This window comes from Haemaphysalis longicornis, unplaced genomic scaffold (assembly GCF_048455015.1).
Source record: "Haemaphysalis longicornis isolate Haplotype H1 unplaced genomic scaffold, Haemaphysalis longicornis Haplotype H1 scaffold_7, whole genome shotgun sequence".
NCBI lineage: Eukaryota > Metazoa > Arthropoda > Arachnida > Ixodida > Ixodidae > Haemaphysalis > Haemaphysalis longicornis.
In genome coordinates, this window is record NW_027526422.1 from 181,971,818 (window position 1) to 181,980,187 (window position 8,370).

The following is an 8,370-nucleotide window of genomic DNA, read 5'->3' on the forward strand; positions in this document are numbered from 1 at the left end:
TCCGCAGCTTTAGGGTTTGCTAATTTCCATAGTTGGGTTTCTTCTGCCTTTCTTAACAACATTTTTCTTTTGATAAGAAGGTGCACAACCAAAAGCAAAAAGCTTTTCTGTAAACCTTTGGTAGCTATATAATTGTTACAAAATATTTTACTCTAAATATGGCAGCTTAAACTGACAATATTTGCATTTAAAAACATTAAAATAAGTTTAAATTGATCATAAATTTTTAGCTGTTTTTACGCAAAACTGTACATGGGATATGAAGTGCACCACAAGGAGGGCTTTGGATTAGCTTTAGCAAATTTGGGACATTTAAGGTGCACTGAAATCTCTACACACGCACTTTTTCACTTTCTGTATCCACCAGGAAAATGGCTGCCAATTTAGACAGCGATTCTAAATAGTAGTTGACGTGCATTTTAAAATAATCCCAAACATTATAGCCACAAAATTAATTTTTACAAGTTGTAGACATTGCCCGTTACACCAGACATTGGACTACACTGTCAAGAGCTTTGACATCTACAATGACGTCTACAAAGCAGGCTTATACTGGTAGAATGTTTCATACCATAATTACTGTGTGTTCAGAGCTCACGTGTGAAGTATGGATACTGCTGCTTCAGCAAGAACCGAGGATGAGCACCCTTCCTGGTTCTGAAAAAAATAACAGAGGAAATGCCTTAAGCAGGATTCTGAAACGGGGTTGAATGAAACAAGAATGAACAAGAAATTCTTTCAGAACATGTAAAGCAATGCAAACAAATATTTATTTCAACTTATTTCTACAAAAGACCACCTCATGAAGACTGGTGGTGGGGTATTGGCTCAAAAAAAAAAGCAGAGAGCACTTATACAAATGCTACAGGGAGCCTTCGCAGCCAACAATTGTTTGAACACACCTAAACTAATCACTGTTCAACAAACTCATAAAAAATGTTTGAATGCATAAAAAACCAGTGGTAAACACAGAAACAGTTAAAACAGAATGACGGCACAAGTTTGTCCTGTCATTCTCTTCTGTGTCCTGAGTTTTCCTATGGTTTTTCATCCATTCAAACATGTACCAGCTAGCCCAGTCCAACGCCTTGGTATCATAAAAATATGGATAGTCAATCCTTACACAAAGTTGAAAAAAAAGGAAGTATAAAGTAGGTGACAAAATTAAAACGACAGCAAATTGGTTGGCTTTTAATTTTAAATGATAATATAAAAAATAATGGCATGAATGAAAGTGAGCAGCACGCGAAGTACCTTGTTGCTAGCCCGACATTCCACTTTGAAGCAAAATGTCCGCTTTCAACACTACATAGGCTAAACATGCAATGAGGCATTCCTTTAGGCACACAAAATATACCATAATTGTTAAAAAAGCTACGAATTAGTTGAAAAAACCTGACCACGACAAATTGGAATTAGTGACTAGATACAGTTTCAGAAATACACAGCGACATCATATAAAAATATATGGTTCCCATACAAAGATTGATCATAACAAAAATTCAGGACATTTATCAGACTGGCATCAATGTGCAAAGCAGATTAATGAAGGAAGACGGTCTTCACTAAAAACATGTTAATATTGGGAGCTCATAAGCTTCCCTGCAAGTTGGGTGTGTAAACCCACTGACATCTTAACTAACCCGCCTGAATCATCACTTGATAGACATTGAGGAATTTTACGAATTGGTTTATTGTAGCCAGCTGTCTAGTTTATTTCCCTATTTTTCTTGGCATTTCGTGTCTAATTCTAAATTTGGTGACTAGATAGCTTTTACTATGGTCATGCACTGGTGACAACGAATATTTGATTTTACTTTAAAAAAATTTCAGTTTTGTTTTATTGCTCACCAGCCAACGATCTGAAATATCAGAGGTGCTTAAAACGTATGTTGGCATTTCCTTCCTGCAGTGTAGTACAACTAATCATGACTTTTACAATAATTTGTTCACAAATCGTAATATGTGGAAAGTATTCAGCTTAATGAAAATGTCATTTCAGAAGCATGCACAATCAACAAGGCCTCAATGACTCTCATGACGTGGTCCACTTGTTTCTGTCACAAATAACCTGAGTGCAGACACATTCCACCGAAGACGAAGGTAACATGCCCTCTTGGGTGATGAATATTTAAAAAGCCTTACGAGTAAATTTGCTGCTGAGCACGTGAAATTGTGGCATTAAAACAAAAGATCCCTCTGCGGCATCTTTCACTTGGAGGAGCGCTTGACCACAAACTTTGAGAAGCTGGAAAATGCTCCATGAACCGCTCCAGCCAGCAGAAACGATGCAGGACACAAGTTGGTAGGCGGACCGTTGGCATCCTGCGATTGTGAAGATATTTCTGTTTAGTAGATGCTCTTCTTTTTGTACCACTGTTTATTTCACCTTTAACAAGCAGCTGAACTCCTTAACGTTCGCATAATAAAATGCTGCAATGCGGAACAGTTAGCAGGGTTACCTCAATTTTGCTTTTCTACGAATTAACACAATGTAGGTAATCTGCACACAACTACAATCAAACTACAATTTTCACCTACTACACTGCTAACATCACCGTTTGACTGCTCAAGCACAAATACAGGTTAGACATGTGAGCAATCTGCTAAACGTATCCCCACAAACTGAACAATCAGGCATCAGAAATCGGCAAGGAAGGAGGTGTCACGTTTAAATGGCACTTTTTTTGTTCAAAACATAAACAACACCTGGAAGCTTGAAGCGTGAGAGGGGGTCTTTCACGCTGACAATGTCAGAACATAGCTTGCTAGTGGGCACCTGCACGATGTGCACGATGTGTTTCTTGAAAATGCGTGCGAAAGTTTGATTGATGTGTAGGACGAGAATTGCAGCACGTTTTGACACAGGCCTTGTGGACGCTTCTGCCTGCTAATGTCAATGTGGATTCTTGCTAGTCGCCCTCTTCGCTTCTTTCTGAATATAATGCTTTAGGCATTATATTCAGGACAACGACTGCATCAAAACGTGCAGCAATTACCTACATCCCACACATCGGCGAAACTCTCGCACACATTTTCAAGACACGCAGTGCATACATTGTGCATGTGCCCACTAGCAAGCTGCGTTCTGACATTGTCAGTGTGAGAGACCCCCTCTCACGCTCCAAGCTTCCGGGTATTGTTTATTAGATTCCATGCGCTGAATGCAAATCAGTGTACATTGGCGAAACGGGCAATCTGCACAGAAGATTAATGCAGCACTGGAACGAAGTGAACAAGGGCCATGCAAAAACAAGTCCACTGGCAGAGCACCGTGAGAGGACGGGACACGTGGTCGACTGGAACAAGACAAAATTACTGACAACTGAGCGCAATCTATCTTCTCGATTACTGCTCGAGTCCCTCATTGTTCAGACGACGCCCAACATTATCAACATAATGGATGGCAATCTGCACCATATCTATGCAAACTCATTGCGCCGCGTAATGCCCAATATATAGCTTCGTTTTCCACGACACATGCTCACCGTGAACAAGCAACAAACCGTTAAATGGCTTTCTTGACTTGGTCAGTGACCTACGTTTCATCACTGCAATAATGCTTTTACCTGCCTACACGGCATTCTGTCAAACACTGGACTACACCACATGAGCCATTGGCGTTCTTAACCTGCACCAGAGTATATAACCTTTCACTACTGCTATGAGATAGACCCATAAACGCACTTCAATATGGCCTTTATATTTAGCTCTTGGAAACATTATGTATAATTTTACCTTTAAGTTGCACCTGCTACAGCAGCTGGTACTATACCAAAAACACGAAAAAAAAACGGTGGTTTAACACGCCAAAGCTACACATGGGATATGGGGAGCACTGTAGGGGAAGGCTTCGCATTAATTTTGACCATCTGGGTATTTTTGTGCGCATCGAAATCTCCAAACACGGGCGTCTTTACGTGTTGCCTCCATCTGAAAAGCGGCTACACCAAGCGGTATCTAACCGACATTCGCCTCCACAGCACACCACCCTAGCCACGGCAGTGGGTTAAACATATGAAATAAAGCGAGTTTTGGAGTGCAAATGAAAATATTAATCACACGTCTTATTTTCCCAATCGATGTACCTTTTGAAATCCACAATGCAATCCCCCCCTCCCCTACCGGCCTACCAAAACACCTTTGTCTCAAGAGGTAATCAGGCTGTTGTTAATGAAGTAAGTATTTACAATCCGAGACTTGCCACCGTTAAAGTCATGCACTTTGTTTTAGAGATAAGCGACATTAGCTATTTGCAGCACCAGGAGTTAATTGTGTTAAGATCAGATTGAAAGCATTGACGGTAGTAGTTGAAAGAAATTGTGTGATAAATTACATCATCTGCAAATAGACTTACATGGGAGGATATGCAACATGGAAGATAGACCAAGCAACCTGCCTGGGGGGACAACAAAGTGGCACGAGCAAAAGAAGTATATAGTTATTAGAAGTAAACTGCATTTGAGAAGAATGAAAATCTTTTGCTCAAGTGAGGACATTAGGGTGAAGTTTGAGAAGTAGTCTGTGGTGTGCAATGCGATTGAATGCTTCAGAAAAATCGAGAAAAACTACCGCAGTTTGTAAGCCTGTGTCAATGGATCAATGTAGATCGTGAACAAATCCTGAAAGTTGTGTTTCTCAAGTAACCCTTGTGAAAACCGTGGTGATACTCGAATGTAATATTGTGATTTTATAAATAATTAGCGACCTGAGAGTGGATGAAATGTTTCCTGACCTTGCATATGGTGCTAGTTAGGGAAATTTAATGGTGAAGTACCGTCTCCTGATTTAAAGACTGGTGCTACCTCGACTATCTTCCAACCATTGAGATTAGTGCCTGCCATGAGAGACTGCGAAAAAAGCGCTGTCAGAATTCTACAGACTGCGGGATGTACTTTTCGGTATAGTATGATTATTACCAGTATGATCTGAAGTAGACCAGTTTGTATTGCAAGTTTAAAACCATATCGAAAGATCCTAAATGTTTGCTTGGCTTGATTACATACGAATACTTGCTTCAAAGTCAGTTCAATTTCTCTTCTTTCCCTTTAGTCGTCAGCCCCAGATTCTCTTCAATATCTCTGCTAAGCAATGACACGCTCCATACGCACAGCACTGCTTCATGAAAATGTTTCAAATAATCAGAGGCCACAGCACTGCTAACAGGTATACATCATGGCAAGTTCCACAACATGCAATAACTAACCTGAAAATACATAATCGGTGGGTGCACCGATATGGCAGCAGTGCCTGGACCGATGTGTCGAGCAAATGCGCTGACTTCTGAACGGGTGGTCCAAGCGGCCAGATGATGGATGAATGACCATTCCTGGCGGCAAAGCGTACGGAGCACCAACGAAAGGCCAGGCAGTACTTGGGTACAGCAGGTGCAGTGTCGGTTGGCCAAGGGAGGCCCTGGCAAAGCCTTTGAAACTGGACTGGAAGGCAGCTGACCCAGGACAGCCAGCAGCAGCACCTGCAGGTGCATAATCTGTGAGTGTGCTGACACTTGTTGAAATACAAGAAGAGCACACACAAAGCACGAATGCTTACATCAAGTAGATTTTTAATCGTTTAAAGACAGTAACCTCCAAGGCACTAATAAGAACATTCCCGGAACACCCCAAGTGAAATTTAGGTCACAGTAAGAATGTATTTATTAGACCCGCAGGTACTGTGAGTGGGGTATGCATGATATATGCAAAGCTAGCTACTGAGCTAATTTGCATGGAACGCATGCTAGCAGCTCATCTGTATCCCTTGCTTTCAATCGGAACTGGTGTGTGATAGTTGAGGCTCCTCCATTTCAATGTCTGACTTGTATCTGCACGTTCAATTCTCCAATATAAATCGAGTTGAGTGAGTGCCTACAGCTTTCTTGTTAGTCTCTGTATGGCCTGCGGTTTTGCGAAAATGAGAACTTGCGAATTGGCTCAATTTTCTGCACTAAGTTAAACAATACATATGCCTCTGATATCAAGCCCCAGACTTCCCGAGAGCTACTCTGACAGAATCGGCAGGCGCCTCGTAGGCGTTGTGAAATCTCCCCCACTACCCCGAGACTATGCTAACTCCCTGCGAGGCCACATGCGCGCATTTCACCTTCAATTTGCACGTATGTGAATTCTATACCTCTATGAACTCTCAGACGGGCGTCGTTATATTCGTGCCGGACTCGTGAAACTCGGCAACGTAAATTACCGCACTCGCTCGCTGGCGCGCGGCCCCAACTCTCTCACCGTTTCCGGCCCTTGCATACTATTTTCTCCACCTTGCACTTTGTAAATTCTCATGTTTAACTACACCTCGTGCGCCCTCATCTCTTGCCTGCTTTTCTTCCAGCACAACTCCGTCAGCACCCGGTCGACGCGTACGCTGTCGGGGCGCGTTGGCGAGCGAGTACGGCAATTTCGCTGTTGTCGAGCTTCACGAGAACAGCACACATATCGCGGCCCGAAGACCGCGAGGCGTACGGTCGCCGGTCTCGCGAGCGCAATAGCTGCGAAGCGCACTGCACGGATTTCGTGAAGGAAGGGGTGGGGGGGGGGGTGGGGGGGAGATTTCACAACACCTACGAGACGCCAGCCATAGAATCACGTGTACGCGTTTTCACATACACTTCCAGGGAACCTCCTGTTCATGTTATTTCTTGGTATACCGCGGGTATTCACGAGGGAGGACTAATCACAGCGTTGTGCCACTCACGCGAAATTGCGACTGCGATCTGCAACCGCAAAGGCACTGTTTGAGAGACACATAAACAAACGCCCCGGTGTTAAAGAGCCTTGCGTGATGTGAAATTATTAGCAGCCGTGTACCATAGCGCGAGCATCGTAGCCAAGGTCTAGTTTCAGCGTAAATTGATGCTGACTTCTGCGGAAACGGTGGACTGGGCGCCAAACAAGTATACTAACTCACGTAGGCTCTCAGAGCAAACGAGATGGGGGTCTAGCGAATTACTGACCCATAAACACCAGAACTCATTCCAACCAAATACAGAATAATAAAAAATGCGTACTTACCCGAGCAAAAACGATGTTTCCAACGTAAAATTCTCCTTCACTGTCGTCTTCATCTCGCGGACACACGAACACGCTTTGTTCTGATGCAATGTCATCCACGTTTGACGCGCAGTATTTTATCCGGCGATGATCGTTCTTCGGGGTCCCCATGTTCAACACACGCGTAGGTTAGAAGGGTAGACATCACCCATAAAGCTTCTATAACTATGATTTAAGCTTGAAATAGATAAAACAGATTAAATCACGCCACCAACCACTCGGCACAAAACGCCATGAAAAAACACACACAAAAGTGAGAGATAGTTGCCAGACTTCAAATGCAGCACCTCTAGGTTTGACGAAAATTGTGTTACTACTGTAATATTGGTAATTATCTTTCTGCTTTCAAAGTCTGAAATGTGTTTATAACTTAAATTTAAGGTTTTTAAACACAAAAAGTGAATACACATAAAGTAATTGACATATATACTGATATTGTAAAGAGGTTTGACGTTTGTTTTGGTTTTGTTTTCACGGCGGGCTTCTCAAGAGAGAACGTGCGAGAAAACGAGCTACTTTGGGTTTAGGAAGAGGGCGGTAAATGTCGGTGTGATAGAAAGCAAGGAACAGGTGCTTACCCTGGTCGTTAAAAAAGGAGCTAATGAAACCCTCACGTAAAAAAAAAAAAAAACACGTTAGACGAGGAATCGAACCATTGACCTACAAAACAGTAAACGGACGCGTTAACAAACAGCTATGTCGGCGGGCGGTGTTCAATGCGCCTAAAAGAACTCTATACTTACGTAAGTTGTCAACGAATATTGTTGCTTGTGTCTAGTCATCGCCTCCTTTAACGATGGTCTAGTTTATGCTGCATTTTTGAAAATCTGGCTGACCTAACGCTTGTTTCTCACGCACCGGTCTTGCAGACGAGGCCGCATTGCTAGCGCTGCAAGCGATTGAGCCAAAGCTCCATTATTTGACTCAAGAAAAGCTATCGCAGTCAACCCGACCTTTTCTGCGCAAGCCACGGCAGCCACGAAATAAATGGAATGTGCCGTTAGAATTATGGCGTTGATAACGCTTGTTTGACCGGCACCGTCTTGCAGACAAGCAACGTCGCTCTAATACTACAAGCGATGTCACTCCTGGCATGTCAGGCGCATCAAACCCATCGTGTAAAACGACTGCTAACAGTGCGAAAACCTCTGAGTTTGTAACAAGTGGGGATTTGCGGTGGCGGCGACGTAATAGGTACAGCAAGCAGGTAGGCAGAACAGCAGCGTAGGGTTGCAACCTTTCCCAGAAAAAAAAAAACGGGCCTTCCGGGGAGGGGGGTGGGGGGGGGGGGGGTGGAGGGGGGGATTGT

General features: G+C 43.2%; 1 long non-coding RNA gene across 1 annotated transcript; it reads right to left on the minus strand.

The window, feature by feature from the left end:
• Positions 1-748: 748 nt before the first annotated feature.
• Positions 749-7,329, minus strand: LOC144147311 (uncharacterized). Its single transcript, XR_013317885.1, has 3 exons — positions 7,023-7,329; positions 5,207-5,476; positions 749-2,325 (listed from the first exon to the last, which is right to left on the minus strand). It is a non-coding gene; the product is annotated as an uncharacterized LOC144147311 (long non-coding RNA).
• Positions 7,330-8,370: the final 1,041 nt, after the last annotated feature.